This window comes from Simochromis diagramma, unplaced genomic scaffold, assembly GCF_900408965.1.
Source record: "Simochromis diagramma unplaced genomic scaffold, fSimDia1.1 OVJJ01000355.1, whole genome shotgun sequence".
NCBI lineage: Eukaryota > Metazoa > Chordata > Actinopteri > Cichliformes > Cichlidae > Simochromis > Simochromis diagramma.
In genome coordinates, this window is record NW_024387174.1 from 1,985,236 (window position 1) to 2,006,427 (window position 21,192).

General features: G+C 44.6%; 1 protein-coding gene and 1 long non-coding RNA gene across 4 annotated transcripts in view; both read right to left on the reverse strand.

Annotated features, from left to right (window-relative positions):
• Window positions 1-21,192, reverse strand: part of kcnq3 (potassium voltage-gated channel, KQT-like subfamily, member 3) — a 104,542-nt gene that overhangs the window by 72,382 nt on the left and 10,968 nt on the right. The window lies entirely within an intron of this gene.
• Window positions 411-20,510, reverse strand: LOC120744866. Its single transcript, XR_005698478.1, has 2 exons — window positions 13,388-20,510; window positions 411-13,101 (listed from the first exon to the last, which is right to left on the reverse strand). It is a non-coding gene; the product is annotated as an uncharacterized LOC120744866 (long non-coding RNA).

Sequence of the window (21,192 nt, forward strand, 5' to 3'; positions counted from 1 at the left end):
TGTAGCTCCGCCCCTTCCTCCACAAATATGTCACATTTAATGGAAGCCCATCCTGCTCATCCGCACGCTGCTGGAGACGACCGTTTACTATCAGGTCTCTTTTCTCTTTAAATAAAAACAGTTTATCAAACTATTTCTCATCTTAAAATATACATGCCCTTGTTTTTAATCAGTTCCCTTAGCAACAGGAGACGGCCATGCCACAGAGCGAAGGCGACGCCCAGAATGAGAACATAATCACCAACGGCAGAAATGTGCTAAACTAAAGACTAAACAAAAACCAGGTCCAGTGCTACATGTGACCCTCAGGTGGGTGGAGCTCGGTGACATCACACAGAGCCATGAGAAGAAGAAGAAACAAACACCATCTGAAACAGTGTTTCGAAAGAGTTTTTCTGTTTTTACTTTTATAAGATTTTTAAGTGCATTTCTATTTTATGATTGTTAAACTATTGCAGATCGGTGCATTAGTCAAAGGCAGTTTAACATGAATAACACAATAAACACAGTCGGCATATTTTCACTCGCTGTGCTGAAGACTTTGGTCGTGCTTGAGGACATGTGTAGAAAACAAACAAAACTGCAGTTATTGTTATTATTAAGTAACTTAATGCCAGAGGGACACACTAGTTACACAGTGGAGTTTAATTCAGCTTAATCTAAATATTAATAATATATTAATATGTTTTACTACACATGAAATTTATGATAGAAAAGAAATCTGTCACCGTTTAATAAAATCATAGTGACAGTTTAATAAAATACAAAAACATTATTTTGATTTTTTCGAACTTCTACCTATAACCAGGCAGAGCTCAGCTATCGCTGTCGGTCACATGACCCTCACCTTTCTCCAGACACCTTGTGAAACTTGAAAAATGGTATAAAACGTGCAGGACGTGTGTTTGGCTACAGAAGCTTCACAGGAAATCAGAGTGCCTGGAGGCAGTCAGGGTAAGTCTCTTTAATTAAAAAAATCCATTTATACTGAGTTTAAAGAGGATTTCAGGCTGATGGACAGACCAACGGCTGCGTGTGATGGACACGGAGCATCTGACAGCTACTAACACAGACTCAAAGAGGTGAGCTCCTGTGATCAATTATTCAAAAGTCTGTGCCGGCTGGAAAATGTCAGCAGGCTCCGCACATGCTCAGATCGATCTCTCTCTCGATCTCTCTCTCTCTCTCACTCACTCACTCACACACTCACACACACACACACACACTAGGGCTATCAGCCTGAATGACAGCACTTTTCCAGCAGGAATCACTATACTAATCAATATTAAAGTAACACACGTGAACATTACAGCTCTCTAATATTTCACAGCATTCACAGAAAGGAAAACATCAGAGAGTGTAGCAGTCACCTGATGCTTGATTCTTCTTTCACCTTAAGCCGTTCAACTGAGCATTTAATCCCAAACAGCATCCACATTTTAATCTGAACCAAACACAAATATCAGCTTCCCCAAAGATCAATCCCTAAAAATCATAGTTTCACATGTGATTAGTTAAGGCACCTGATTTATATGAGTGGGCAACTGCACCTCTTTGCTCTGATTCTGTGTAAACTGGACTATGGTGCAGGTGCTTGTTGTTAGCCCTCTTTTTATAACTTTAAACTGTTAGAAAGAAGTGGAACATCAGTGAGATGAACGTTGTGCAGGACTAAACAGGCCTTTCTGTTTTCATAGCAGGGTAACAGCAGCTGGCTGCTGCTAATCAAATGCATCTGATTAACTGATGCTCAGCAGGTTGGAGCACTTCTACGAAAGCAGAGGTTTTATCAGGAGCTTCCAGGTGTGTTAACACAATGTCACAATGCCCCCCCCCACCAAGTCAGACCATGTAAAGTTCAAGACAGCACAGTATAAATCACAGTGGTGCAAATTGCAATGATAAAAACTACAAGCATCAAGGAGCTACATCTCAGTTAAAGACAAAGACTGAAGGAGAACGAGACGTTTGTTTCCAGGAGAAGTTCTCTCCTCTCCACAAACAACATGCAGCCGCACAGCTGTAGAAAAGCAGAGCTAAACAAACCGTCTCCTTCTGGAAGAATGAACTTTGGACAGAGAAGAGCAAAGTGATCAAATACAAACTTCAGTGAACTTTAGGAAGAGTGGGCCAACATTCCTCCACAACGATGACAGAGACTGAATTACTTCAACTTCTTTCTTCTAAAAGTGGTGTCAGAACTGCATCAGGCATGCATATGAAGTTCATACATTACTAATGCCAGACATACTTAATGCTCTTTGCACTGCCTGGGCTCAGATGACACAGCACAGCTGATCAGATGTTAGTCCAGCTGTGTGAACCACATCTGTCTGAGTCCTTTAACCTTAAACTCAGACGTGTATTTATGTAAAAATCAGGATTATCAGATTACTGCTGCACTTCTGACTGTGTGAGCTTCAAGCTTGTCAATTAACCAATCAGAGGTCGTTATGTAGAAGCCAGCTGTTCGCAGCTCCACCTTTACTGCAAATCATTGAGACGTTTCTCACTTTTTAACCAGAATAAAGACGTTTGTTTAACGGAGGCTGAGGCTGAAACTGCATCACTGCTGCTGATCTGGGGCTCTGGGGCGTGGTTCTGATGAAATGCTCTGTGCCATCTGCTCTGTGCAGATTCCATTATGAGAGTAAGAAGAAGGCATCTGCACGCCACAGAGCCCCAATGTTTTCCAGATCTAATTATCCCTCGTGTTATTCCTTAAAGGCTACGGAGCAGGAGGAGGCATCAGCTCGTGTCGTCCCGAGCTCCTCATCCATCATCTCCAAGACGGCGGCGAACACCAGCGCACATCATGAGGAGGAGGAGGAGGAGGAGGAGGAGGAATGCTATTAATTTAGTGGGAAGGTTGTGTTGTGTCAGGTCTGTTTATTTCAAGAGGTGAGAAAGGTTTCGACACTGATGGATTCTCACATGCTGGAAATAAAATTTCATGTCGTAAAATCATTTTTCTTTGTTCTGACGTTCTAACTTCTTGAGGCGAAGCAAAGGTGTTCTGATTACTAAGATAAACTTTAACCCAACCAGAGCTGAAAGGATAATAAAAGAGTCACTGATGGAGCCACTTTTTAAAGGAGAAGAGCTTAAAAACTGGAAATAAATCACCCCCACGCATGAAGACTGAAAAGCTGCTCACAGTTATCCTCAGGTTTTTTAAAGACACCCAACAAGTGAAATGAGGAGTTAAAAGGAGAACACATGAGACTAAGGAGACCATCACTACATTACATTCCTATTGTGCTGATTATATTTACTTAGCGAGGGAGTTCAGAAGGTCAGAGTCTAATAAAATTTGCCCTTCAAATGCAGCTCAGCATCAGGAGTGTCCCCCACATCCAGTTAGTTGGGCTCTGGTCTTAATTCAGACATGTAGAGCTCAGTGGGCGAGTAATAACTCAGCATTACATTTTTTTTAAATCCATCTCGTGAAGTCAGCAGTCCCTCTGATCCCTCTGCCATCCCGCTGTGTCCTTTCTCGCCCTTTTCCAGAGCTTTTGCTTCAGTGCGTGTTAAATATTACCGGACGTGTCCTCCCCGCGTCTGCTGATCCTCTTATGATCCTCATTTTAATGCAAAGATGACACCTCCTGCATCTCAGGCCACCCCGAGTCTCACCGATCACCTTCTCAGAGACACCCAAGCTTCTTAAACTCGCTGCTCATCATCAGGAGCAGCAGCAGTAAGAGATTCCAAGAACAGGTCAAATGACAGGCGTCACACAAGATTCGTAAGAGATTATATATTTACAGTGATAATACCGGCACACAGAAACAATACTGGCACACATGCAAAAGCAGGAATGAGAGTGTGAACTTGAATAATCTCTGCTGCAAACTCTGATGAGTCTTGAATGTTAATTAGCTCAGTGCATCAACTATTTGGGGGGGGGAGACGTGGTCAGCACTTTTGGCTCGATTTAAGCTTTAATATCTTCTTAATGAAAAGATTGTTTTGAAAATTGCTACCAAGACGCGCTTTTAAAGGAAGTGAAATGGGGTATTAGCGGCGAGAGCACCTGAGGAGAAGCTTCATCTCCCTTTTTAAACAAATCACAGCTTTCAGGCAGACTGGAGACACTTTTGGAGAACTCTGCAAGCTTCACAGTAACTACAAACACACAGATCCTACACATCCAAACAGCAGAGGATAAGCTCTGATATCAGTTTCAAAGACATGCGCGAGACGTCCTTTAACGCCTTATCCAGGTTTGGGTGTCGGGGGCAGCGGCTGTGGTGGTCAGGTGATGGAGGGGGCGGTGTCACTGGAGCTTTGCGGGACATCGTGGCAGAGACGCCAGCTTTGGCGTAACATCAGCGTTTGGCGTTTAAAAACCCTCTAGCTCAGCCAATCACACGAGGTTTAACCACCAACAGGAAACGAGGAGCGTTTTAGAGAGAGTGATGTCTCAGGAAAGAACCTCAGAGCATCTGGAAACAATGCTCCATTATGACCCGGAGTGAGGAGGGGTGGATGGAGTTACAAAGGGTGGAAGCAGTGGCTGATGGTGCAAAATAAAGCATCAATAAATGATGAGAGCGTAGCTCAGGCTGGAGCCGAGTGCTCGGTCAGCTGCACAGGAGGTCTGAGAGCTGATGCTTTATCCACGCCTGTCCTAAAACCCCACAAACCGAGGAATCAAATTCCAAAAACACAAACACATCACAAGCCAGTCAAAAAGGAAGCAGGGATGATGATTTTCACAATAAATGTCCGGACTTCCTGTGAAAATATTCCAGTGTATAATCACAAACCTGGGGTCTTAAAAATGTGAGTTAATGAGATTTACAGCAGTTCAGACTGTGTGAACTATTATCAAATATATGATATTAATGAATTGATTATGAATCTCCTTAACAAGCCTGAATCCTTTGTTAGCCTTAGGCTTCACCCTCCGGGGTCGGTCCTGTCGGGAGAAGCAGCTGTGTAACGTCCTCTGTCAGGTTAAACGATGCTGTGAGGATTAGCTCAGTTATACCTGCAGCTCACTGTGAGTTTGTCTGGCTCGTATATAAGATGGATCTGACCTCAGACAGACTGATGGGTGCTATCTGGGAAGTCTGTGTGCATTTGTAGCGTAAAATAAATGTCATATAACTAAAGAGGCATTTGTTCATTAAGTGCTTGCTGACAGTGAGGCTGACGCTGGCTTCTGAACGTGCAGCTCTGTAGTCGCTGCTTTTAAAGATTTACTAACCAAGATGTGAAACATTACTGGATATGAAAGCAGAACTGAAGACAAACTGATGATGACTTTTAGTTTCATTTGAAACGTTCTGCTTATAACGACGGTGGTTGGAAAGCAGCGCTGGGAGCTGATGTAACATCCGTTTATGTTTTTAGCAGATATGGCCCTCAGAGAAAAATCCCCTGAAGCTAACCGGCTAACTAGCGATTGTTTCACCCACTTTAACCCCTGAATAAAACTGACAGCCGTCTTTCTGCACACACACAAAGACAGGATTTTTTTCTCATGACAGCCACTTGTGAGGTTTCTCTTTGCTAAAAAAAAGGAGCAGTGGTCAACGTTTCAGGCTCAAGTTTAGAAAAACGCAACTGAAGCTAACCGTAGCAGGCAGATTTATCGTGTAGACACTTGAACAGGTTTGTGAAGGGGGCGTTTAATAAAAACACCTCTAAACTGGCCACGGCAAAGCTCTTGAACATGTTGGTGGCTGCTGCATTAGACACCGAGCTCTGCTGATTACTCCAACACGAAACTCCAAAGTGTTGATTTGTTTCCTTTCGTTTGGGGCTTAAAAACAGGAACGAACATGAAATGTGTGCAGCATTGAAACGAGACACACTGGGTGATTCAGGCGGAGGAGGCAGGTGCGCTTCTACATAAAAACGTCTTAATGCGGCATTAAAGTTAAGAAATGTCTCCAATCAGCCTCATGCACCACAAACTCTGGGGAAAGAAGAGGCAATCATTTTCGCCTGGAGGTCTGCAGAGGAAGCTTTCAAAGCAAGTCTGGGAGCGGCAGCCTGCCTAAACACCGTCTGGATCAAACCGCACGCTGTCACTTTCCAAAATGGATCAGACGGAGGGGGAGGGCGGTAAACGGCACAACAGCTCCAACACTGACAGGAAGCTCGAACGGGATTACTCATGTCGTGGAGACGCGAATCAGCCACACTGAGGAGACGTAGCTTACAGTCAGAGACAAAAACAATGACTGGGTGAAGATTTGGGTCGCGCGTTCTCCAACCTTTACCTCCTCCTTTCACTTTGGAGACATTTGACTACACATTTAATCACCAGCGACGTCTCCATCCGCACGGCTCTGCTGGCTGACACTTTATAGATAAATATATAAAGTTAGAGAAGAGCAGCTCATTACCCGTCCTGTAAAAATGAGGCCATGCTTACATGTAGATAAAGATAAATGGCTTAAAGTGTTGTTTGGATTTCTAAACTCGGGCTGTGGAGCAAGCTGAGGTGGTACAGGCATCTGGCTGGGATGGCTCCTGGGCAAATCCTACCAGGAGCAGGACATGAACCTGAACATGCTGGAGCAGTTGTATCTCTTGGCTGGCTTTGGGAACGCCGTCTTCCCGGATGAGATGGAGCAGGGGGCCCGGAGAGGGAGGTTTGAGTTTCTCTGCTTAGACCGCTGGATGGATGGACGGGCGGGGTTTCTATAAAGTGTACTTTGTGTGTCCATCTGTTCCCAACAACTTAGTAACCAAATCAGTTGTCAATCAGAGACAGGGATTTGCCATCTTAATTTGTAGCAGGTGCTGTGATCGAGGCTCAGCTGTGGAAACAATCTGTGCTTCTAGTGTTTCCTGAACTGCAACCATTTTGCAGCCGAGAGACAACAACACAGCTTCAACCACGTTTGCCGGAGAGAGCCGGATTTCAAAGAGTCCCCCCCAACAATAGAGACCTGCTCCCCCCCAGGACGAGGTTAGATGGTTAGTAGCAGCTAAACTTTCAAAATAAGAGTGAAGGATTTTTGCACCAGTGAGTGCATAAAAATGCTAAAATTGGTGGCTGCATCGCGTCCCTCCCATCTGTCAGCCCAGAATTAGACCTGTAACCACTACAAACCACCACACACACACACACACACACACACACACACACACACACACACACATACCTCAACAGGAAATTAGTCCTCTAATGTGCACCAACAGACAAATTGCACTGCAAGACAAAGACAGCTGCAGTCGATAATTAAGTGCAAATTCATTGTTAACACAAACTGTGTCAAACCCTCCCCTCCACCCTCACACACACACACGCACACACACACACACACACACACACACACACACACACACACACACACGTGAACTGAGGTGCCGTCAGTCATCAGGACATAGGGTGGTGAAAGCGGGGTTAGCATGGAGCCCGTCGTGGCTCTCTGATTGGCTCTTAAACCAACCTGCAGAGTAATGACACCAAATCGTAAGTCAGAAACAGAAAAGATTCAGGAGCGCGCTCAGTGCGATGATCTAATCCAGAGTTACGGTGCACTGAGTTTAATGAGCTAATAAGTTAGAGTTTTACTGCCATAACACATCCAGCGGCCCGCTCTGTGGCACTTTTAGAGACTTTAGAGTCTCGGATCATCTCCCTGTGCTGCAGCGTGAAGCCAGGAAACATTAACTTTATTTATATAGAACTGATTTTCACATCTCAACACTGACCCCAACATTTCAGCAACATTGGAGGAGGCAGAAAATATTAACTGGGTCTTTATTCCAGTGAAGGGAAATCCTGATGGCAGCCATGTACCTGCAGCAGTAACACTCAGAGTAGAAACCTAACAGACGGGTTTGGGACACGCAGGCAGTCAGCAGCAGATTTAACTGAGACTTCCAATAAACCTATAAATGCATTAAAATCACGAGCAGTCTGACTACATCAAACACCCCGACCTCTGAACACTGCAGTCAAATGTGTATTTGTGAGAGCCTCTCTTGGTTTACACGACCTTTGACCACAGGTCATGTGATTACCGCTGCAGGAAAATCTGCTTTAGTTTAGAAATAAAGAAGGAGTTACTATAACACCAGATATTATGAAAACACTGTGCCAACTTTATTTATTCATGCATTTGTTCCGATTTGCAGCATCCTGTCGGTTTTTCTTCGCATGGCAACAAACCCACTGACTGAACTGCTATTTCTGTCTTTCTGACGCTTCCTGCTGAATAATCAGGTGTTCAAATGGAAAAAACAACCAACTGTCTGTCACTTTCCTCTCACACCGATCCTTCTTGGTGGGCTGCTGCCTTTGTGTTTCAGGTGCTTCTCCACCTCAAACATCATGAGCATTTGCATCATGTACCCCGAAGTCAGTGGCGCCCGAGGTCGTCCTGACCCACTTTCTCCATAAACACACCAGAGCGGCGGTGGCGGGTTTGAGGCTGTGCCTCCTTCATCCTGCTCACATACACCCAACATTTTTATTTATGTCAACCTTCATTTATCCAAGAAAATCTGATGGATTTCCACCCAGTTTAGAGCTGTTAAATCTATTCTGTGTCACTTTTTATCATTGCAGGTTTTTAAAATGATTCAGTGTTTTCAGAGGACCTCGGGGGACAGTGGTTATTCAGCTGATTATGAGCAGTTGTTGTTGCTAATAGACTTAATCTAAGTCTAGATTCTAGTTTATCTCGTCAGCTTTTAATCATTGACGTGTTTGTGTGTCAGTTTCCAGCTAACGCTTGTAGCTACGCCCAGTTTAACACTTCCCAACAGAAGAAAACAAAATGTGGAAAAAGTGTTCTTATGAACTTTTCCTGCCTTTCTCTAAAGAGCCAAACACGCACCTCTGCGTGTCAATGACAGCGCCCCCTGCCTGCACCCTGCTGTAAAGCGACGCAGCAGATTTCTCCGAGTGTGAATCTGAGCCTTCACCGTGGTGCTGATGTTTGAGAGGATTTGTCCGAGTGTTCACGTGCCACACACACACACACACACACACACACACGATGACTCCACTCTGCAGACTAAATCTGTCCAACAACCACACAGGGAGCTGCAGAGAGCTCGGCTCTCGCTGGTTCAGATCTGCAGAGGCTCTGACTCATCCCTCAGCTTTAAAGGGAGCCGGGCTGGAGGAGAGGATCGGTAATTGTCTCCAGCTTGTGCAGTTTATCTCTCGCTGAGGCAGTTGTGCAGTTTACCAAACACACGTTTGCAACCAGCTGCAGGAAATTGAAGATTGACATTTAATCTGGATTACTGGGGAGGACAGGAGGAAGCCTGCGATGGTGCCATACCTTAGGTGTTTTGACTTGAAGACATATAAAGGTGTAAAAATAACTGAGCTAAAAAAGCCATGACGGCAAGCAGAACCGTTTATTTGCAGTATCAGGACACTGCAGAGAGCATTATTGCTCCGTTTTATTGGCTGTTTATTTCTCCAGGGCAGGTGGAGTGATTGTAATCCAGTCCACAGCATACATCACCCTTTATCAGACTCTTTCTCACCCCTCCAGTAACAATTACAGCTGGAATTACCTGCTGTTTTAATTGCAATCGAAATCAAATGAAGTTCTTGGGGACAGATTTGTGCGGTGGTGACGAAGGAAACACGACCAGCAAAACCAGTGTTTTGAAGCCTGTTTTTTTTCCATTTTACATACTGTGACATTAAATGCAGCTGAATTACCTGTTAGCAGATCCTGTGGATGTACAGTTAATTACTGCGATTCTCCAGAAACCCTAAAAACATGCAGATTCTCAGGCAGCTTCTGCAGCGTGAGGCTTCCTGGAGGTTTGTTTGCATTTAAAGACACGCTCCTTGAAGTTTGATGTAATAAAACTGTTCAAACCAGCAACTTTAAAAAGCAACAGGCAAAGATGTCACTCCGACTCTGACATGGCGAAACGACTGGCTCCAAGACCCAAATTTGACTTTTTATTTTTTGCCCTTTAAAAGTGAAATATATTGATTTTGTGTACGTGGACGTGAATTAGTACAGATCAGAGAGACTAGGCTGATGAAAATTCATGTTCAGGGACAAGAACAACAAATCAGAATTTGTATCCAGACGCACAAATCAATAGATTAAAGGTCACAAACAGCTGTGTGGCTGCGTTTGGATGGCACCGATGTTTCTTAGACTTCTGGACAGTCAGAAATGAAGAAACTCTGAATTTATCAAACATTCGAGGTCCAAACCTCTCTCACTTCCTGACTCCGACTCTGTGATTACAGCCTCAGTTCTGGACCCTTTAGAAGCCTCGTTGACCTCTGACCTGCAGTAGATGGCAACTAACACGGCTTTTTTCCAGTTTAATATGGATTTAAATGACCAGCTTGTCTCATGTGGTGAGAAAAAAAATCCGGGTCAGTTTCAGACTCACGTGTTGGCGACTGTTCGTTTTACTCGGCTGTAAATCAAGGAGCAAATTAACGAGCACGACGAACGTCCCCTGAACTCTTCGATCCTACAGCGGTTTGCCCTGTCATCATCTGTGCTTTTAGAATAACAAAGAAAAAACCTCTGAAGCGATTCTGATGTTCTCACTTTGACGTTAAAACTGCTTCAAGTGCCGTTTGTAAAAAGGATCCACGGGACAAACTGCTGCAGCAGCCATCAAACACACAGAAATGTCAGCGTGTGGGTGGGGGGTAGGTTACTGTTCCCGTCATGTTACAGGACGCCGACGAGGCCGGCGGACTCAGGTAGTCTGTGAAAATCACTGACATGGCAGATTCAGGCGGGACTGAAATTACAGACACTAACGACTCCCTCACCACGACCCCCCGGCTTTACTGCAGGGTGTTAACGTGTGTGTGTGAGAGCACCTTCTCTCACACACACACACACGGGTTCATGGAGGTCTGGTATTCAGCAGCAGCACTGCAGAAAGGGATTGTGGGATTGGAGAGGGGGGTTTCCCTTTACAGAGTCCGACTATGCTTTCTCCTCCCGGTAAGATCATCCTCCTCAGGGTCCGACCGCTCTGCCTGCAGCCATCGATCCCTGTGTGTGTGTGTGTGTGTGTGTGTGTGTGTGTGTGTGTGTGTGTGTGTGTGTGTGTGTGTGTGTGTGTGTGTGTGTGTCAGATATCAGATTAACCCGCCAGCAGCTGCAGTGATAAACTGAAACCGTTGTTTCTTCTTCTGCATTTGAAACAATTAAACGTCTGAATATCAGCTGAGTTAAAGTGGCATCATTCAGACCTTTAATGTGTTTCTGAGAGGACCTCCTGAGCATCTTCTGATCCTCAGAGGTCAAACAAACATCTGAAGGTGCAAAACACCAACAAAAGATGAATGGACCGCACGTACACAGCCTCTGTTTTCAGCTCGTTGCAGTTTTTGCTTGGGAACAACATGGAGTTCAATGTCTTCACAAATCCTGTGATTAATGAACAAAGCACTTCTCAATGTGAGCCACACAAAAAAAAAAAAAAAAATCAAGAGGATGACAAAATTACCAAAAAGACGTGAAAACTCAGATCAGTCTGAAAATGTCACAGTTTAAGTGAGACGCAGGACTCAGAGACGCATCAGAGGTTTAACTCAGAAACTAACACTCTGACGTTTTAGCTTCTTAAACTTAAACTGGAACGGACACACAGGAGAGACCGCTGCAGAAACCAGGGTACAGGTGAAACTGATCATTCATCATGAGACAAAGGAAGTAAAACCAAGGACATCGCACGAGACACAAAGGACGAATCAAATAAAACAGGAAGTAACACAACGGCACCTAATATAATGACAACGACTTAGCAACAGCATGCAAAGAGACACGAATAAATCCCAAAACATGAACAGCAGAATAATGATAAAACCGAAAAGATGACAAAACCCAGTCAAAGATATTCATCAGAACTAAGACTCAAGAGTAACAACGACAAACACACTGAAAGACTCTCCAGAACAGCCCAAAACTCAAGATAACCCAACAAAACCACCACAGATAAGGAATTACCCCAAAGTGACCAAGAAAAACTCAACGTGAGCTCAAAGGGATGCAAAGCAAAGCCCACAGAGATGAAAACGACGTGTAATAACCACAAAATGAGACGTGGTTATTGAAAAGAGCTGCGAAGAAAAACGAAATGAAAAATGTTCCTGAGAAAGACGGGCGACTTGTCTGACGGGTACCCAGCTCTCATCCAATCACAGCAGAGATAGACAAAGAGAGAGACTCTGATCACAAAGGGTTAGAAGAAACGATTTTAAATGATGGTGCAGATATATGATAAACACAAATACACAGAATACAAACGGACTCAAAAGTGCAAAATGCTCACAAATACAGAGAGACAACAAAGAGAGACATCATTAAAAACATTGAGAGGAAAAAATAATCTTAAAAAAAAAAAAACAGAAACAGATGCAAAATCACCCAAATTTATGTTAAATGGACCTAAGAGATGATAAGTATCCACAGAGATCATAAAAGGCAGAAAATGACCACAGAAAAACTAAATACGACTACAAAGAAACACAAATTAACCAGAGTGACTGAAATGAGACAGCAACAGTTCACAGACATGAAAAATGACCAAAAAGGGACAGAATTACTACGCAGGGATGCAAAATGTCCAAAATAAACACAATCTTGGTCAAACAATCCAAAACGGCTGAAGAGACACGAAACAAGTAAAAAAGGGGGCAGAAGTGCTTTAGTCTCGGGGCTGCTGTGAGGGGGCGGTGGTTCCCAGAGGCACCGTTCAGACACGCTGGACTTTTACATGAGATGAACAGAAACGGGCACGAATGTCTGAAGCAGCTTTTTATTTATGTGTTGTGACAAAATGAATTTTTCTGGAAACCAACCAGGGAGGAGCGTCTGGTTTTGGCAGAATGAGCACGAGAGAGTTCGCAGCGCTCCTTCTCCTTCTGATGCATTAAAGATGAATAAAATCCAACACAGCCATGAAAGATTCCCACTGAACCTCAGCTGCAGTCTGATCTGTCTGCCTGTGAGCTCCGCATGTACCCGACACTCCAGACAGCAGCTAAATATCCACAGTGCTCGTTCACTGCTGCCACAGTTTGATCATTTTCACCCCCAAAAAGATAAACTGAGCAAACTTGTGGAGTTTAACGCTCCCATTGGTCTCTGATGCTGCTCACTGTGAGGTCACCATCTGTTAATAAACACACGCACAACCACAGTCATGCGTTCACTCGATGATCACATTAAGAAGATTCATGGAGCTGCGCGTTTCCCCGACATCGCCGTGTTTTAATCACACATCACCTAAAAATTCTGCGCACGAGTCAAACCAGTGAACAATAAAACCACGAGTGATGCTTCATCTAAATTACACCCGGTGAAATCATTATTACCAGTTACCCAGCATCCACTGCTGAAGCTGTAAACTACACCAGTCACCACGGAGACAAATGAGGAGAGAAACCCTCGTTAACCACCTGCTAAACTGCAGCTGAGCTGCTGCACTGAATCACTCCGAGGGATCGTAAACGTGAAACGCCTCCGCATGTATCTGGTCACCTTTGGCACCGACGTGGCCTCAGAGAGCAGGAGACTCCTCCAACAGCAAACGGACCGTTTCATTGCCACAAATGTAAACCAAAATCATCGTTACACAACAGGAAATTACCACAAAATAACTGAAGAGGCACAGAAAGCTCAAAGAGATGACTGAAAATGATCATAAGAAGCTGTGAAATCGTGTCATCAGATTTAAGGGGACTGAAAGGAGAAGCAAAAATGTCAACAGAGATGAAAAATAACTCAAAAAGGCATCAAATTACCACAAAGTGAGACAAAATGAGCACAGCGGGAAAGAAAATATGCTTAATGAGTCTCGTTTCAGAGGCTGTGAAAGACAAAGAGATGCTAGATGCATTTTGCATGCAAAGGGATACACAATGACTGCAGTGGGATGCAAAATGACTTGAGAGAGACATGAGAAAGCCACAGGGATGAAAAATGTAAACAAAACAGCATTAAGATGCAACACAGGGACATGAATATACAACTGTCAAATGATTAAAAAGGGCAGAAAAACTAATAAATGCAAAAGAACTGATTCAAAATGAGCACGGAAAGGCTCACAATGACAACAGGGCTCCAATAAGAGGCTGTTGGACTCCTACATGATTTCTATTCATCAAAAAAATAACCAAATGGATGAAAAATGAATGTCAAATAATGTCTGAAAAGACATGCAAGATTCATTTGGCATCCATCATTTGGCACAAGAGCCCCATAGAGGCACAAGGTGATCACAAGAAGACAAAAGGGATGCAAAATGATCACAAACAGATGAGAACTGACTCTCAAATTATGTAACATCACTGAAAAGATATGCAAGATCCAAAGGGACCACAAAGAGAGAGAAAATGACTACAAAGGGATCCAAAATGGTGAGAAACTGATCGCTTTGTAGCAACAAATTGAGTTTAAATCCAGTAAAAGGCTTCAGGACAGACTGTGGGGTGGAGTGTCACATGTCTCCTCATCAAACACAGCAGTGGTTTGTTTGGATGTTTGTTAAGCTTTGGACAAGAAATCATCAGAAGATCAAAATGTGAACAACATGAAAATAAATCACTTTGGAACGTCACAGCAAAAACATGTGATTGTGCAGGATCCTGAAAGCCTTTAAGCAGATCTACAGAAACACTGCTGCAGATTGTCAGAGAGCACAGGCGTGCTGACTTCATACACTTTGATCTGAAAAACTTGATTCCAGCTCAAACCTGAAGATTAAAGCGTTCTGCTGCACAGCCTGACGTAAATGAAACCTGAAGGTATCGTTCTTAAGTGGCTGCAGCCCGAAGCAAACAGCCTCGGGGGACGCTGGAGCCGCCGGGCACCACAAACATTACCGCCGTCTGGGTCCGAGGGATGAAGAGAGAGCGAGGGGAAATAAAGAGCGAGAGCCTCCAACGAGGGGCTGCAGAGAAATGTCCAAGCACTGATAACAGCAGGAAAACTCAATTTGCTCCAGTGTTTGGTGTAAATGTGCTCAAGAGGAAGACAACAAGCTGAATCTCCACAGTATCGTCACGGAAACATGGAATCGGTCGAACTAATGTGGATCGGAAATGGTCCGGACGCTCAGTCACCGATGAGAGGAGCCATTGTTGTGACGTGACGCAAACGTGACATCAGAGACAGAATCTGAGCCCCGCTCGGGTCCAGACCAGCTTCACCCGTCGGAGCACGACGAGGGGTTTCATCTGCAGCGGCCCGATGGAGGTCCATCGGAGGCCTCCACCGGACCTCTGATGGTGCACAGAAACCTGCGCTGTGTGCCTCCCATGCCTTAGACATTCATAGGCACCTTAAAGCTTCACAGACAAACCCTTCGCCCTCATTGAGCATCAGCGGCTGATGCCGATGGCCTTGCTGTGAACAGAGCAAGGTGGGTGATGTCATAAGTTCTCGGCTGTTCGGGGCTCCCTAAAGATGGACACCTGCTGCCCGATCACCTTTGCCCTCTTGGCAGATGGTACCATCACCTGAAGGGGTGAAAGCATACATCCCCACAGAGTTCTGTCCAAACACAAAGCCGTGTGCACGTGCAGCCAGAGATCTCAGGATCAGGTTAACCTGCTCGCACGGCGGCAGCTTCATGAAGAAGGTGCAGTCACCGTGCTGATGGAGACGAGCCCTCTGCAAAGCCCTCGTCTTCATCAGCACCGACTTTCTGTGCATGAACCAGGAGTCGAGTTGGGGGTTTAAGTCATGAACATCATAAAAACAGCAACAAAGTGCTTCCATGTAAAAGACGGCAACGAAACAGAAAAACACACGTGCAACAAAAAGAAACAACAGAAACAAACTGAAATAAAATTTTAAAACCAAAGACAAAAATAAAGGAGTTTTAAAAAAGAATAATCAAAGCTGCCTCTGGCACTAATCTTTAAAGTGATGAAATATTGAGGCGCACTCCTTCCATGATTTATGGGCCACAGCAGCAAACGTCTCGGGGCTCCGTCGGCCCTTTGTGTGCCTGCTTCCTGGTCGTCTTTGTCTTCTTCATCTTCTTCGTCTTCTTCTTCTGCTGCATCTATTCGTGATTGTTCTTTGTGAGTAATCATAATTTTTATTATTAAGTTTGTTGAACTGCAGCCGTGTTTGTTTGCTTCGTTTAGGGACCATAACAGAGCGTTTTTATTCTCTTTGGGGTTATTAACAGATTAAATCAAAATATAATCCATGTTAAATCCTGTTTAATCAGAATCATTTCAAAGCCGTCCTGTTGGCCTTTGTATCTAAATGATCTTGAAACAGAGATTAAAGCTCTGCAGTCGTGCACTCGCTGACACTGTAAGATTTACAGATTTCTTTATTTTCTTATTCATTTTCTCTGAGGCGCCATCTGAACAAATACCGCTCAAACATACCGTCTTATAGACTCAGAGGAACGCAGCTCTGATGCATCTGAGCATGCTCTGATGCGTTCCTCCTTCAAAAGTTACTGTTTTTTCCTTTGTTGTGTTCTTAAAGAGTAAAAAGCAGCATGTAGTGAGCTATGTGGCACAAAGTGAACCCTGACATTCACTCCAGAGCCTTCCTGCTGTGTTAGCACCTTAAACAACACCTGAAGGCTTCATTATGTTCGTGACCACCTCCTGATTCTCCACCGGGAAACATGTTTCCTGTAGGTGGAAGTGTTTTTTTTCCCCACAGCTGCCCATTAACTGTCCACTCATCAGGACATGTTAGATAATAAAGAGTCAGATTTACATGAAACTGGTGGCGAATCCTCAGTTTAAAGCAGTCATGTGATCTACACCAGCTGATCAGTGATCCTTCTCCTTCCTCTGATGTTTTCAGACAAACGAGCTACATCCAGGTAACATCCACCCAGAGCTGAAGCAATCGATCGCTTAATCAATAGTTCAGTCGCGTTTCTGGCACAAAGGCTCAAAACCCTCCAGCTCGGCTCGCTGATATTCTTCGTTTTGCAGAGAAACAAACTGACGATGAAACAAATGATCTCAGAGAAACAGTGAAGGACGATTCTTCTTAGTGACATCATAATGACAGGACACGAGCGCAGGTAGGAGCAGACCTTTCATGTTCCCACTCACGTCCCGTTTCAGAGGTGTTGGGCTGCGAGTTTGTTATGCAATGTTGTTTCCTTCTCCACATATTAACAATTCTGTATCTGTCCTGAGCTCTTGTAAAAGAAAAGAGACATAAATATTAATATAATGATTATTTTTGGCCACATGGTAGCAACAAAAATGAAATCATCTAAAAATAACATTTCTTGACATTTTTTGCACTTTTCAGACTCGACGTTTGATTACATTTGGAGTTTAGAGAGCCTCGATCTTACTTTTCATCTCCCGGCTGCACGGCGCTCGCTCTGCTCCAACATCTGTCTGACATGAATATCATTCCACTAGATGACCACAACCACAGAGTCCATTAGGAAACCCTGAACACAAACAGCCTCCACAGAGGGAATCCAATACATGAATTAAGACACTGAGGTCTTGTTTATGTTTGGATGTAAATCATGAAAATCCTACTTTATTAACTGTCAGTGAACATCTCGCAGTCCCCACGCAAACTTCAAACTTTACATGTTAACACTTTACTATGAGGGAGTGAAACATGAATCGCTCATTAGGCCTGAACAGTGACCTAAACGAGCAGAACAAAGACGGCCGTTCATCCTGCCAAATCGGCCAAACCCTCACAATCAGCTCATGTTTGTTATACAATAACTTCAGTGTTTTTAATGGCGCCATGCAAAATCTGACCTTTTCATGTTCCAGCCTCTCAAAAAAGCCCGCGGTCAGTCATAATTTCAAGTCACAGTAGCAGCTGTTTCATAGTTTTCTTAGCAGAAGTGCACAATGTCGCTGTGCACTTTGGGTCGTATCAGCACGCGGGATGGGCAGCTGCTCCAAACAAGCTAAAGCCTCCTTTTCACCCACGTTTTGAGTCCACGGCACACTGATCAAACTCTTCCAGGCCCTGAAGACGTTCTTCAAACTGCAGCTTCACTGAACCTGAACACGTGTCACCAAACCTGAGTGTTAAAACAATCCTTCATATTATTCCACGAGCTGTCAACGAAACTGCAAACAGATCAACCCGTCCTGGAGAAACATCTGGAGAACTTAGAGTTGTTTGATCCGCGTCATATGTCCAAACTGTGAGGAAAATCAGTGCTGTTTCTCCATTTCATGAGCTACATTTACAGGTGTTTAAAAATGACCCAGAAGGCATCAGAGCCGGACGATGAGCCCGGCACGCAGAACTTTCACAAGCTCTAACTTGTTCTGAGCAGCCTCAGAAATGCTGGGAAAAAAAGTAAAGAAAGAAAAGTAAAATTTCCGATGTGGAGGAAATGTGCGATTTCCCATGAAATGACGCTGCTCTGAAAGCAATAACATGTTCAGTCTGCCATTAAAACACAAGTGAAACATAAATAATTTGAGTCGTGAGATGTGAAGATGCTTTTAGCCTCTTAGATCCAGATCAATAGCAGTCAATCTTAAAATCAGGAGACAAATAAATGGACTTCTGTGGAAGTCATTTCCCGTTCGCTGCTAAAACCTCTTCTTGATTCGCAGGAAGTGATGCATTAGACACGCGCAGCTGGTTTGATGGAAGACGTCAGTCAAACCGGTGAAGATCAGACTCTTCAGTGGAAATGAACGAAGAGGAGCAGAAACGATCCGAGTCGTCTCCTCTGTCAGCAGCAAGTGCACGCCACCATCTCCCAATCAAAACCCATCGACTTGTCTTCAAAGACGTCGAGCCTGGTCGGGTCATTATGTCCCTGTAAGACTGCTGGAGATGATTTTTGGAAATGATTCTCCCCCCACCTCCCTGCTTCCATCATTACACCCAAAACAACCTTATTTTAATGGATATGAAGGCAAACTGTGGTTTTACCTCAAAACAGGTTTGAATTCAATACGGAAACAAAACAAAATATAAAAATAAAATGATTTTAATCTACAGAAATTGTGAGTTAAAGACGTCCTGACACTAACCCCCAAAACTACTGTTTGGACCTCAGCGAGGACGGCAGCAGGATCTGGGGCTTCCAGAAAGAAGCAGCGACTGAGCGGATTGAGTGATTCAGGACAAAGTGTTGGCACTGTGGTCTCACAGTGAGAGGGTTTGAACCCACGCAGGGTCCCTCTGTGTGCAGTTTGCATGATTTCCCCAAACTCAGGAGAACTCCTGCGTGCAGGTGTCTCATGAAAGAGATTCTTCACCTCAAAAGTTTCACTTCCTGGTCCAACAAAGACTCACACAGCAGATATGCTTCCCACAGGTGGCTGGGAAAATAGTTCAAAGTCTGATTTTTAAATACTTCTTAAAAGGAATCTCCAAAGTCCTGATGTTTTCTCAGGAACATCTGGACTGATGTGGCTGCTCCCACAGAAACTCTGGAAATTCAGACCTTTCTGGGGAGCGCAGTTTAATAAATAAATCTGGAAATGGATCGCATGTGTAAGTGTGTAAACTGTAATCTGTTACATACGTCACTGGCAGGGCCTATTTATACATCGCTGCACCGTTTCTCACGTCAGCTCCGTCCACCTGCATGAAAACATCAGTAAAAACGGCGAGTGTTCGGTGCTCGAGGTAAAAGTCATCAACATGTGTAAGAGCACGAAGAATCAACCTGATACACCTGAAGAGCGGCTGCACTCTTTCAGCCACTGACGTGTTCTCGCTGAAGCGTCACAGCTGCGACTGACTGCACGCAGGAAGCGAGGTTGGTTTAAACGGGTCACAGGACGAGAGGCGCCGCGGCCTCCATAAAGGAACCAGCTTTTGTGCATCTGTGGGCTCAAACTGCCAGCTGACACTTTATCGAATCCTGATGCTGAAAAGACCATAAATCCACTCAGATCACAGCGCCGAGCCTCTCACTCCAAACAAGCACCAAAACTGCAGACGAGCTTTAAAAAGAAGCTCGCCTGATGTGTCTGCCATGACTGAATCACTCTCACCCCGTGGAGTCTGCTGTGACTGCTGTTTGGAGTTACTGATTGCTAATGAGCGCTCGTCACCACTAATTATCTGCACAGTCTCTGACTCCACTTGCTTCAGCCTGCAAGCGTCTGATCGGGCGGTTTAACCCACGGGTCCACACCAACCGTTAAAAGGTCGCACGTACTCGATGAAAACACCCGTCACTGATTCAAAGAAAGTAAGAGAATTAAAGAGAACAGATGCTGTTTGACATCATGGATCAGTGACGTCGTGTAAAAGGGGCGTATTTAAACTCAAACCGCCATCTTTTCTTAAACCTGTTCAGGTAGTTTCTGGTGACGGACGTAGGAATGCATTAATCCAACGTTTTCCCAGCGTCCTGACTGTGAGGAACAGACCGGGAATTGATATGCAGCGATCCCACAACATCGGTCTATCCTGACTCAACAAGCAGGATCAGATTTCGGTCGTATCGGCTGATCAGATGTAGGATGTGTCGTTTACGTCAGCGGTCCCCAACCTTTTTTGCGCCATGGACCGGTTTATGCCCGACAATATTTTCACGGACCGGCCTTTAAGGTGTCGCGGATAAATAGTAAACGATAAAAACGATAACAAAATAACGCTGAAAACCGATAAAAACCCTGAAAACCAGACATTTCACACCTGAGCCTCAACTCTGGCGGCCCGGTACCAAATGACTCACGGACCGGTACCGGTCCGAGGCCCGGGGGTTGGGGACCGCTGGTTTACGTCACCATGCATGTTAGCCACAACAACAGCTTTTCTCTGAGTGTCTGCAAACTGTTGCTCTCTGTCGCCCTCTAATGGAAGATTTTACTGCAGTAACTGCAGCATTTACTCCACCACCTTCATCTGCTTCTTGATAGCTCCACCCAGACTCATGTGAGGAGCAGTAAAGGGAGGTGCACTCACACTGAGAGGAGGAAACCAGCACGACTGTAAAAACTGATGCATCAGGCTACTTTCAGCTGCTCCCTGAAGCCTGGATTTGACTGTGTTGTGGACGTGGACACCACGGACCCGGCAGCCAAGTATTCAGTCCTGTTATACTTCTCTGAAGACAAATGAATTAACATGAAAATACACAAATAAATGTGGTCAGTGACAACAGGCCAAGCTATGATAATGACACCGCCCGTCAGCAGCAGTGCACCGTATCACAGGATGGAGGAAGCTAACGGCGAGGGCGTGTCTTTTGTTCGAGTTGTTCGTGGCGTGTTGGTCTGTTCTCGCAGTTCGCAACTTCCTGTGTTTCCAGCAG